Source organism: Sorex araneus, chromosome 9 (assembly GCF_027595985.1).
Source record: "Sorex araneus isolate mSorAra2 chromosome 9, mSorAra2.pri, whole genome shotgun sequence".
Lineage (NCBI taxonomy): Eukaryota > Metazoa > Chordata > Mammalia > Eulipotyphla > Soricidae > Sorex > Sorex araneus.
The window spans coordinates 62755068-62768718 of NC_073310.1; positions in this window are offsets into that span (position 1 = coordinate 62755068).

Here is a 13651-nt window from a genome sequence, read left to right on the forward strand (position 1 = left end):
GTTAAAGAACACTGAGACTTAAATCCATTGTGTTGGCTATTGAGATTCCGGGGGAGAAAAATAGAAAATGAATTCAAAATGAGTCTTTTTTTGTTTCTGGAAGAAAAGGCCAAACATTTCTTCCAATTTAGGGATATTTTATATTTAAGTTGGTTCTACTAGTGAACCTTTTGACGGAGTAGCTTTCTAAGATTTAAAAAAATCAATATAGCTCTTCTCTCTCGGTGTTTGGGGCAATGTTTCAACTTCTTTGATAGCAGAGGATGGTAGGAATTGGTAATGACTACGAAAGCATGAAGGATGCCATGTCAGGAAGCAAGCATATCTGCATTTTTTTCTTAATTAATTTTTATTGAAGTAATGCTGCAATGTAATATAACTTTCAAGTATGTATCATTGAAAGTCAACACGTATGTGTTACATTCATGACTGAAATTCTATCCTTTATAATACACATATACTTTTAAAGAATTATATTCTCTATTGTTCAAATCCATATTTTTAAAATCTGAAATATAATATTTATAAAATGAATGTCTTATATAAACCAGTATCAGGAGAGCTGTGTGTTTGATAATATTTATAGAGGAGCTATTTTTCCCCATAAAGTACTGTAAGGTCTTAGTATACTCTTAAGTTTGCTTGAATACAACAGACATTGTGACATTGTGATGAGTAAATACTATATTATCCATTTCAGCAATCCTGCTACCTATAAGTACTGACTTCTCATGTAAGCCTAGACCAAAATTGAATTTTGATAGTGTGTTTTAAAATCTCCTCCCAACTAATACTAACTCACACTCCTTTATGCATTCAATAATGTGTTTTGACAGTTATTAATTTCCTTTCCTTCCACAGATCTTCCTATAGGGGCAGTTATCAATCTTCTTGTTTCTCCATATATGTCTTTGCATTAACCTATGCTATTTGCCTGACCAAGTATCTGTCTCTTGCTGACATTCCACCATGAAATTCACCTTTCTTAATAACCAATTTACGCCCCCTTTGCCTTCCAGTAACCATTAATTGCTTTTATAACTTAAGAGGTTTTTACTTTTTTAAAAAAATGAGTTAATTTATTTTTTTCTATATATATCACATGTCTGAAGTCATAGGGGCTTGTCTTTTCCCTAATTTATTTCACTAAGCATAATACTATCTAGATTTATTGATGATATTGCAAATGGCAGGATTTCATCATATATATGCATATGTATATATGTGTGCATTATATGTGCATTGTATACATATATATGCATATATGTGTGTATTGGTATTCTTCCCATGTTGTAAACAAAGAAATTCATGTCTGTAAAGCTGGAGTTTCATTTTTCTGTCAATGGAAACCTTAGAAATACTAGCACCACGATTTTGATGACACAAAACTGCAGCTTGCCTTCTGGTCCTGCGGCAGAGAGGAGAGGAGGATGCTGTAATTAGCTGGGAAGGTTGTAGCCCTTCCCTCCCCACACCTTCTAAAGTTTGTATAAGGAAGAGCTCTTCTTACCCCAGAGAATCAATAGGTTTGCTGAAGATTACTTTTAAAGGTTGTGATTGCAGTTAGTGTGTCTGTTGGTCAGGGAAGGGTGCTTGTTTTCCCACCACGACCACCACACCCCAAATTTTCTGACCCCAGCTGGGTATCCCGATGGTGACTATTATCAGTGTAGGCATTCATGCAAGCTGTAAGAACCGACTTTTCATGCAAGCTGAAACCAAAATTTCAACTGTGTTGTGACAGTGTCTTCCAGAGAGAGACTCGTATCCTTCAGCGAGACAGCTGGCTTCTTCAGACGTCTCACTCGTCACCTGTGCTTCTGATCTAGCAGCTGTTGACGGTTGGTTTCCAGAACCGCCCTGTCAGGTTTGAGCCCGAGTGCTCACAGGACTCTGGAAGCTGCTACTTACTGGGTCACTTGTTTATGGCAGAGAGAGAACACAGAGTGGCTCGGTGGAAGAGGAATGCATGTAGGAGAAGATGGGAAGGAGCACTGGGCTTTCATGCCCTTTCCCAGCCTTTTCCTCATCCCAGTATGCCAGTTACCACTGGAGACTCTCAGCCTCTAACTATCTGGGATTTTTTCGGAGGTTCCATTGCAAAGTCTGATAAATAAAGTCAGTGTTTCTTAGCTAGGGAGGGTACAAATTATTCCCTCTGTGTTCCCAGCATTTTCCAAGGGGGCCAGAGGTCAGAATTATGTTTGTTGAGGGATGGGGGCGGAGCATGAGACTGGGGGAGAGCTGGTAGGACAGGAAGGCCACAGGAAGGAAATGAAGTCAGAAGAGGACCAGGATGGGGAAAAGGTGGGTTAATACGTATTACCTCATTGCTCATTGGTAGTTGATTCAATCTCTAGCTCCACCCCTCTCCCCTCACCAGAAGTCGTAGTTGGGGCTGAGAATTCTCTCTCCCCATGGTTAGTTCCCTGACAATGGCCCTAGGTTCTAGGTTCTAAGGTGCTTCCCAGAGTCACCTCACAAACATAAACCCACTTGTGGTAGAAGGAGCTTGTCTGAATGCCAAGGTCCTATTTCTCTGTGGCCTTGAAGCTGTTTAAGGTAACAGACCTGGTCGATGACTAGACACGGTTGTATTACTCTAACCATTTTGGAAACTCTAAGGCTCTGGGAAGCTGTGGATGAAGACGGAAAGAGCATCCTACCAAGCGATAATCATCCTATCCCGAGTGTGGAGGCAGAAATGAACCAACAGAATCCACAGCAAGCAAATTCCAGGAGTATCTGCCCTCCAGAGACTGCCGGATCCACCCGCAAATTCTCCACACCCCCCCTGCCTCGTTCTCATCCCTCCATCGATGGAAGATGATTTTCCAGCCCCAGGTGAAGGAGGGAAGGGAATTGATTCTTGATGCGGTCAGAACTGTCATGCCAATGCATTATTGGTTGGGGATAAGCCATGAGGTCCTGGCCCCGATGCAGGAGAGTCTGGGGGGTGGGTTAGTTGCTATGCAGAGACACAGGGAGAGAAAATCCTCTCCTGTCTCTGTATGCATTTGACCTGGAAGAGCAACAAAGGCACAGCCTGAAGACGAACGCTCACCATCACTCCAGGCATGGCGCGCAACTGGCACGACCAACCATCCTGGCTTGCCTGGGACTGAGAATATATTCAGGACATTGGCCTTGAGTTACCGAAACTAGGACAAGCTGGTCTTCCTGGAAAGGAAAATAGACAAAAAAAATCCGGTTCTTTCCCAGTATCTTCAAGCTGCTGAGTTAACCAGCTGTACAAAGAGCCTGGACTTTACTGGTCGCTGTCAATGTCTCTTTTTTTAAATGCCATTCTGAGTTGCCTTTTATTTCGTGCATCTGTAAGTGTTCTAAATGACTAATATAGCAGGGATTTTACTCTAAATAAAACCTAACAAATAGTGGTGCCACTGTAATAGGAAGATTGGGCTTTTTAACATTTTCTCCTCTTTAAAAAACTAAAATGTGCTCTTCTTAATTCGAAACCTTTTACTGACTGCCGTTAGCTCATTCAGAGACACATTAAAATTTATTTAATAGGAATTAATAATCCATTTATAACCAGCCATATCATTTTGCCTTGTTTTATGTGATTATTTCCTCCTAACTGTGTAGTGAATTCTTAGCAATGCAAGTGACCATAAAGCAGACCAAGCATGTACTATTGTTCAAACATCATTTATATCAACAGCAGTAAATGTCAGCCAAGCAGGTAAGACTTTAAAAAGTGAAATAGGTTCTTGGTTAGCGGTTATATACATAACTAAAACAGCAACGTAATTCCACCCAAGAGAAAGGAGACTCTGGATTCTCTTTTTAAATTCATTTTTTGGAGGACCATTCTTTACCTTTAGATTATCTGGAGGTGTAGTTCTCATTCTGTGCTTTGGAAGTCTGTCTCATAGTCCAAGCCACACACCAGCCAGAGACTTGGACCTTTCAATTTGTTCCTTACTTGACTTCATCCCAAATATTTGTGGCGTGATTGGGGAGGAGTACTGACCTCCCATGTGACCTCCCGGCAATCAATTCTGTCATCTGCTTAAACCAGAAGAGGGATGGCTCTTCATAACAATGGAATTGCTTAATTGCCCAGGTCTCTCGAGAAAGTGTCAGAAGCAACTGGACAATAAAACCTTTGGCATGGAAATTCTGGTCTGGGGGGTGGGGGTTCCATCTGAGTGAGCACCTGGGGAATTGTTTCCAGAGATCTCTCTTGTTAAATGTGCCCCGTTACCACTCAAGAGAGAGGAAATGCTGGAGATGGAATCACCAGCTCACTGACCACACTCAGCAATTTGTCTCCCTTTGTCAGCGCTGGGCTGAGGCAGATTTCAGTGGCTGCTCCACTGAGACACTAAATCAGTGAACGGGCAGGCCTCGTGCCCTGCAATCAGAGAGGATGGCTGTCTGGGGGAATACTTGGTGGATTTAAGGAGGTCTCACGCCTGGTGTGAGGATCTATCATTGCACGCTGCAATCTACACACGTTCATGGAATGTTTTTCCTTGGACAAAGATTAGAATTTTTACAGGAATCCTAATGATGCAAGTGCTTCCTCAAGTTCCATATTTCCCCCTTCAGGACCAAATAAGGAAAATCTATTGGTGAGAATACCTAACTTTCAAATTATGCTTTCCAAAAGTGCTGGCCTATGGCAATTTGAATGACTGTTCATGCCTTCATCTGGTGCTTTATTTCTTGGGGGAAAAAAATTTTTTTCTCAATGAGCACACATGCTTATACATGTTTTATTATATTAATTTGTTCCCCCTCAAAGTTTTTCTTTAATTTTTCCAAAAGAAACTTCCTCTGCCTTGCAATTGTCATTCAGAATGGATCCATCAAGTTTTTTTTTTAATCTATTGAAAAGTAAATATGTGGGGCAGGGGAGGGGGTAGTGGTAGGGGGCATACATAGTGCAGAAGGTGTGGTGCTTGTCTTGTAGGCAGCCAGCCCTACATATGGTCCTGCTCCATCTGAAAGAAACTTCCACAGAAACTCCCACTGTGGAATTTGTGCTCTTTCCAGTTCTACTCTGTCCTGATTGCTCCGCTCCATCCAATTCCTGTCCATGGCTCTATGTTTGAGATGGCTCATCTGATCTGTCCTGCTTTCTCCAGTGTCTGAACTCAACTTAGCTTAGTTGGGGGCACCTACCTCCTAGAGGGAGAAGTTGGGGGAAGAGAGGAGTTTGGGTTTGTTACAGGTAGAAATTATGTCTGCTTTGTGATATTGGTGAGCCCCTTGGGTGGTTTATGTGAAGCGGGGAGAAGAAAGACAGTCACTTTCTCCCCAACCACCTCAGCCTCCCTGCCCCCGGGACCTAGGGTTACTGGGTTCTTGTCTTGCCTCACAGAAAAGAATCTCAGGAGTAGATGAGCAGTGCAGTGAAAAAGACTTTACTTGGAGGTTTTGAAGGGAAGGAGGAAGAAAAAATGGGAGAGAGTGGAGAATAACGTGCTCAAGAGAACCCAGGCTTCTCCAAAGGCAGAGAGAGCCCCTAGACACATCCCAGAATTAGACATGAAAGCATGAAAGCACACATCTCAAGAGGGGAGATGTGGGGATACATGTGGCCACCTAGGCAGAAGCAGCACATGGGCTCAGGCAGCAGATGCACGCCCCTCCTTTGTTCAAGTGGCTTGCGGCTTCAACCTAGATAAGTCTATTGCTAGGGTTGTTGCTAAGTGGGTAGAATTGGGTGTGGCCTTGAAACTCCTTTTCTTGACCTTTGGTCCTGCTGGATCTTCGGAGGATCTGTCCAGCCTTCTCTGGTCTGGACTAGTTGAGGATTAATCGGATTAAAGGAAGGAATTGAATGTTCTCGGTAAGGTAATTCCTTCCAGCAAAGTGGGTCAGACTTTGGACTGGTGGCTTTATTACTTCCAGATATTTCATTGCCATCCTGTGTGTGTGTGTGTGGGGGGGGGTCGAGTCGCGGGTGGGGGGGCGGGGCTTCCCTAACCTACCTGCCTGCACCACTTTGGACTTTCAAAATAGGTCTTTATGGCCAAGATAACTCCTCATTAAGCCATTTTATTTTGCTAAGAAAGAACTTCATAAATTCTTCTGGCAACTGCCTGCCTATTTTTTGGCATATTGCTAAACTAGAAATTCAGGTCATAGCATGCCCTCAAAATACATAGATAATGCCAATATTTCTGATTAAAGCGTAGGTTGGCGTTTGGAATCAGAGAGAAAGATATCTATAAAAACATCTCTTTTTCCTGGCTTGTGGGTAGGAAATTGGAAAAGAAAGGGAAGAATAGTTAAGTAAGACGGGACAAAATTTCACCTTCTGGCTTGGATGAAAAAGTTCATGACAGACCATTGCGCATGTCATAAGGCATAGCCTGAAATCTCTATATGTTGTAAAGCCAGCAGAGAGCTTGGGTGCAAAGGAATCTGAAGGAACTGCATTCCAGAGGAGGACGAGCCTTTCCCCGGAGAGTGTCAACTGGCAATCAGTTAAATTCTGGGAGCACATTATCCAAAATGTACAAGACAGTTATTTGCTCTTCTGTAGGTAGAAAGGAACTTTCTAAGATAAGGAGATTCCAGGAGAGCATTAAGATGTTGGAGTGATGGAATGTAGACACTTCAAGTGCAAATATAGTTCGGCCCAATTCCTTTTTATTCTCCTCAGAATTCTGTTGGACATCAGGGTTTGTGAGAAACTGAAGGCAAAGCTGGAAAGAAGAGAGAAAAAGCAACATATACAGGGTAGATCTTCCCTTCTAGATGTTTGAAATTAGAAATGAACCTAACGGAAGGGTAACCAAGTGTGTTCCCCAGTGAAATGAAAGTGATTTTTTACTCATCCTTGTTGTTCATCCGAAGTAAGAAAATACTATTTATTTTGGCTTCTGTAGTTTTTAAAACCAGGATAGCTGCCACAATTTTTTAATGAGATGTGAAAGCAATCACAAGAAAATAATCAGGAGGAAAAATAATTAAGCTGACCCATGGTGATATAGATGCTGACATGAGCAGATTGAAGTTTTAAGCAATTATAAATGGTCTTGGAAATTCAGGGGAAATGGGGAAATTCAGGAAAAGATTGAGAATTTTTAAAGAACAAGGAAAAGTCAAAATGATCAACTGACATTCTAGGGCTGAAAAAACAATAGTAGAAATTCACTGGATGGATTTGACCATGGAAAGGACAAGGCTGAAGCAAGGGCCAGTTCAACCCGAGCTGGATGAATTTAAACGATTTAGCCTGAAACAGAGTGAAAAATGGATAGAGAAAAAAAATAGAAGAAATGAAAATAACTGTTTCAATTTCAAATTTTTTTTTTTTTGGTTTTTTGGGTCAAACCCGGCAATGCACAGGGATTACTCCTGACTTTGCACTCAGGAATTACTCCCGGCGGTGCTCAGGGGACCATATGAGATGCTGGGAATCGAACCCAGATCGGCTGCGTACGAGGCAAACACCCTACCCACTGTGCTATTGCTCAAGCCCCACTGCTTCAATTTAGATCATTTCAATTCACCTGTCTTCAGGTTGACTGGTTCTTTCTTTTAGATGGAGAAAAATGAGCTTTTGAGACATGAATGACAGGAACAAGGGTTCTAATACTTGTGATTCTAAGCTCGAAGAGAGCAAAAATGAAGTTGAATAAATATTTAAATAGAAAATGGCTAAAATTTTTCCAAGATTGATGACATTTCTTCTTGATACCTTTTTTTCCCCCTTGCTGTGTAACTCTCTGAACAGCACACATTCCTCATATTTTCCCTCATTTGGTTAAAACCCTTTTTTAAATGGAAAGTTCTTAAATGTCATTAAGTGAACAAGCTATAGGCCAAGTCCCTGTTCCTCTTCCCTTCTTGGTCTATTGTCCTGGTGGATGTTACCCTGTACACCAGCTTTAAACACCACAGCCCTGGCAATTTCCAAATCTGATGTCCACAGTCCAATTCGTTCTCTCCCTTTTCAGACCCTCTCCCTTTTCAGACCTGCACATCTGAATGCCTGCTTCAATTTCTATTTAGTTATCTTCAAACCTAAAACTCAACTTATCCAGTCTCTGCTGTGGCCTTCCCATCTGAATTTACTGAAAATAAATCATTCCAGCTGCTAGAACTGAAATGTTGGAATTAATTCTTTTCTTTGTCTTTCCTTTGTTTCCACACCCAGTGGTACTCAATTCTTACTTCTGGCTCTGTGCTAAAGGATCACAGAGGAAGGACTCAGAGGGCCATACATGGTGCCTGGGATGGGACCCATGTTGGCTGCATGCAAGACAAGTACCTTACCTGCTGTACTACCTCTCCGGTCCCTACCCTAAAGACCTTTTTTTAATTGTACCTCATATCCAACCCCTACACGATTAATATTGAATTTACTTATACTCAGAACTCAGCTAGTTGAGGAGGGGGAAGAGCCATACCAATCATGCTCAGGGGCTACTTCTAGCTCTACACTTGGGTTGTAGAGCAATGATTCCTGTATTGCCAGGGATCAAACGGGTGTTGACTGCATACAAATGCAAAGCAAGTGACTTAATCTCTGTGCTTCCTCCCTGAATCCAAGTACTTCTTTCCATGTCCCTTCCATTACTCTGTCCCCATTTGGAATTGACTTGCAGAGATTCATGCACTCACAACACACTATACAGAATAGAGAAGCTGGATTGATCCTTTGTTTTCAAGAATGAGAGGCTGTGTATTCATTCCTCATGTTTTAATGAGGTGAACAGAAAACTAATCATTTTCATGTGAGGCATTTAGAACATTTACATTGCTCTGAAATAACCAATTCTGTTGGCTCCCTCAACTTTTTATCTTCCCACAAGGAAATGCCTTACCTGTTTATTAACTACTCTCCATTCTCATCTACCTCTAGTCCCTAGTAAATAGCAGTTACTTTCTGTGACCCTGTATTAGCTTTTTCTGAAAATTTCATATAAATGGAGTTATGTAATATGTAGATCACTGAGGGCTGGTTCTCGCTTACTGGATTTTTAAGTTTCATCCACATCAGAGACTTTTTCTATACATCATCCTTTGTATGACTGAATAATGCCAAATTGTGTATATATCACATTTTATTCATCTGTCAAAGAGTATTTGCTTGTTTCCAACCTTTGAGTTTTCTGAATAATGCTGCTACGAACATTTGTATAACATACTTGAATACCTATCTCTAGTGATTTTTGATATCTCATTTTGGTAATGTGTTGATAGCAGCATGTATCACTGGTGGCTTACACTTGGATGTGGCTTAGTTAACACAAGTTGCAATGCCAGCATCAATGTGTTAAATACTTGCAACTTTCTAAAAAGTACAATTATTTCCTGAATCATATGAGAATATGTTGCCATACTTAGGTTTCAACTTTCCCCATAACTTAGCATCTGCTTCCTATAAACAAGATGGAGAGACTTCTAAGGAACTCTAACACAACCACTAAAATCAATATAATACTACCTTCTCACCCTGAGAGCTCATTCGGGTTTTGAAAATTATCCTGATAATGTCTGTTATCCTAGCAAAAGGATTCCATGTAGAAACCTTTTTTACATTTTAAGGTTGCATTTGGTTGTCACATCTGGGTGGTTGTTGCTTTTAGATTTGTTCTCTCTGATGCAATTATTTGCTCTTTAATTCAAATAACCTTGACACATTTGAAAATTATAGGCAGGTCATTTTCTAGACTGTCCCTAAATTTGGATGGTCTGATGTTACCTAATGATTTGATTCAGATTACACATTGTGGTCAAGGATATCACCTAAAGAGAGCTGTGTGCTTTCAAACGATAATTTTAGTTGTTGTATTGTGCATGCTTCCTATTCGTCATTGGCAAGAATTTTTCTGTCTGGGAGGGACTTGGGCATTGTGTCACTGACTGATTGTGTGACTGCCCCCACGTCATCACGAAGCGTGCATTGATTCATTTATATCTGTGTGGTTGAATCACTTCCTCTTTTATTCAGTGAATGATTATTATTCCCATTATTACACATAATGCTTGAATTATGTCACTCTTGGTCAGGGGCAGCCATTACAAACCAGCAAATGTGTCCTTTTCACTTCGCATTTATGCAGTAATTTAGTGGTTTCTGGTTCAAGATGTTCCAGATTTGTCTTATACTCATCATGTGTAAGATCTGTGACTCAGCCATTCCTCCAAGAAGCTCCTGATGGTGGAATGTAGTATTTGGAAGGCATTTTGGAGTGTAAGGAGTACCCATTTCTATAGCTGACACTGTTTCCAGCCCTCTGAGCAAACAAAGATGGATGTGCATCTCTGCACATAATTGCAGGTACATCTCCTCTAGAATTTTCTTAAATGTATGTATTTGAAAACCATGACCTTCCAATGCCAGAGATTTCCCCTCAGTTTTCCCTGTTCCTATTTGGATTTTCCTTCTCTAATCACATGGAACATGGCTCTCATCATCTTTAATACATTTCACTCTTTGCAACCACCTTCCCATTAGCACTACCACTGGCTCCTTCCCAGAGAAATCTTCCTCACCAAAATTGGGCTCCACTCCGCTCCTCCTACCCCAGCTGCTCTCACCAGAGCTGGTTTCATTCCCCACTGCAGACCCACCACCTCACGGGACTCTTTCTCTCTACGGACCCTTAGACTCAGTTTCTCCTCCTGGACATCCCTGTGGTGGTGGTTCTCCTCATTCTGTCCAGCCTCCATCCCTCCTCTGCCCCCCATATTATCATCTCAGTCCTCAAGCACCGTGTTCCCCTTCCTGGGACTGGGTACTGGCCGCTGTTCCAGGCATGTTTCCCAGGGGGTAGACTCGGACACTCTCTCTGATTCACTGGGGATCCCCTCCTCTATTTCAGTGGCTTGTACTGTGCTCCCACCTTGCAGGAAATGGTAGTTAACTTCTGAATTTTTATCAGAGAGAGGGTGAAGGAGACACATGCCATCTCAATGCTGTATGCATTTGTGAGTTTCAAAAGCAAAAGTCATGGGCACTCGAGGGACTCGAGCAATCAGTGGCCAAGAGCCGCCTCCTCAGGCCGAACAACGGGCGATGGATGGACAAAGTACCTGGGGAACAGAGAAACTGGTCAGTAAACAGTTTATTTCTCTCTCCTCCCAGCACAGCTCAATCTCTCCCTTACAGTGCACTTGTTGTCATAGTTTTGGTCATAGCCCCAGTCATCATAGTTCCAGCATCCTAGTCTCCTCGTAGACTTCAAAGTCCTCTCCTTTGTTATCTCTTTCCTAGTCTCATCGGAGTCTCATAGTCTCCTTATAGTCCTCGTACTCTTGTCTCCAAAGTCCCAAAGTCTTCAAAGTTTCAGTTCTCCTCCTAGTCCCCAAAGTCCCAAAGTCCCCAAATCTCCAAAGTCTCTGTTCTCCTCCCTCAGTCTTCAATGTCCAGTCCGTCCTCCTTCTAGTCTTTGACTTTTCTAGTCTTCTCTTACCTCTTACAGCAAGTTGTATAGAAATCATGAAGGGTGGGGCTACACTAAGGTGGGGTTGAGCATTATCATAACAACAAACAGATGTAAAGCCACTCCTTCAGGAGATTTATTCAATGACAAAATCTCATCTGGGGGTTCAACACTCCAGATTTCTAGGAAATCTGCTCAAGGGCAGATTTCTCCTTTCCTCAGCTAGTAATCCACTTAAACAATTATAGTAAATTTACTTCTTAAAAACATTTCTAGTTCTTTTGTATGAACACAGGAAGAGATATACTAAGCCTAAAGGTTGACTCTTCCTAGGGACATCTTGTTATATATTCCAGACTGCAGTCCTCAGGCCAGTTAGTCTTTCCTAACCCCAGCAGGGTCCTTATTCAGTTACTTCTTTTTGAGTCATGACAGAATTTATCCATGACCACGCTCTTATTATAGTTATGGCACTTAGCATGTCTCCTTTTGATTCCAGGTAGTTTACAGCTTGCCCTGTGTCCATCCAATCCCTACCCTGCTTTCAGAGTGCTAGGAATTAAGGGCAACTGAGGCTTAAGTAAAGTAAATATGAATGCCCAAAGTAAATATTATTTTGGAGTCAATTAACTCCCATGTTACAAAGCATAGCGTGAACTGTCTTCCTGGGTCTATACAAAAAGGACACTGCTAAATAAACCATGCAAATGACATAAAGGAAAAAGAAAAGCAATATAGGATTATTATTGCTTGATGGAATTGGGTGTGCCTCAGGGGCACTGTTTTAGGAGTGGCTCAATAAACCTAAGCTCCCTTCGGGAGAAGTGAGGACAACCCAATGTTATCCAGCATCATTCATTCGTGTATGTGTGCATGCATTCATAGAATGTATAGTTCCTGAGTACTTAGTTCAAGTGCTCAAGCAAAAGAGGTAAGGCAGACAAAACAACTAATTATTGATTATGTTGGGCTAAGAGACAGGAGGAGGGTTAAGTTGCTTGCCTTGCATGTTGACAATCCTGGTTTGATTCCTGGTACTGTTTTCATCTAAACACCACCAGAAGAGATTTTTGAGCAGAGAGCCAGGAATAGCCCAAGTACTGTGAGGTGTAGAATAACATCATCAGCAAGAACAAAAAGTTGTGGTTAAATCCTTTAATCAGTTCAGTGATTAGGCATTGTGCTGTACCTTAGGCAATATAACAGTATTAGCAATTTTAAAAAGGGATTGCTAATCTATAATACAGATATCCTACCTGCATCTCATAAGCAAAAAAGAAAAGATGGGTGGTGGTAGAAGACTTCTAACTCACCTTCCCATTGTATAGTTTTCTCTATTTTATCAAAAGAAGTTTTTATTTTGACATAAGAAGTGCTAGTCTGGGCCAGAGCAATAGTGCAACAGATAGCTCGATTGCCTTGCCAACCCGAGCTTGATCCCTGGAATCCCATCCCAAGAAAGCCAAGTAAATGGTAAGCACAGCTGGGCATGGCCCTAAAACCTAAAAAAAAGAAAGTGATCTTCAATTTTGTGTGGTGGTTTTGTGGATCTGGATACAAGTCAGAAACAGTGTTCACTTTGCTGTGTTTTGATTTCTGTACCTTGGCAAGGCAAAGGATTTTTGTGGGTGATTATTGTTCTGGATATTTTTTTCTGGATTAGGCACACCACCTACACTGTCCTTTTATAATTGCACTCTCCTATTCGTTTTTGTTTTGAAGTTCTGCAAATATACAGATAAATTTCCTCTAGTTTTGAACATACTTATCATAAACCCCATTATTTATAAAAAGCATTATATTGTATATTCATAACTTTAAAATACCCCTTCTTTTCAAATGTAACTTGAATTTTCTAGTATAAATATTTTGGTATGGGGGAAAGCATTTTTAACAAATGGGTGGCATTTAAACTATTTTACTGAGGTGTAGGTGGCAGGAACCCAGAAAACTATTTGGAATTTGCAAATGCAATTTGACTTATATTTTACTCTATTAACAAGGACCAGGTTAACCAATAAGTAGAGCCAGGACTCAAACCTATAAGGAGTACTTTTTTTTTTTTAATTTATTTATTTTTAATTAGAGAATCACCGTGAGGGTACAGTTACAGATTTATACACTTTTGTGCTTATACTTCCCTCATACAAAGTTTGGAACCCATCCCTTCACCAGTGCCCATTCTCCACCACCCGTAAACCCAGTGTCCCTCCCACCCTCCCCAATCCCATCTCCCCCCCACCCCACCCTGCCACTGTGGCAAGGCATTCCCT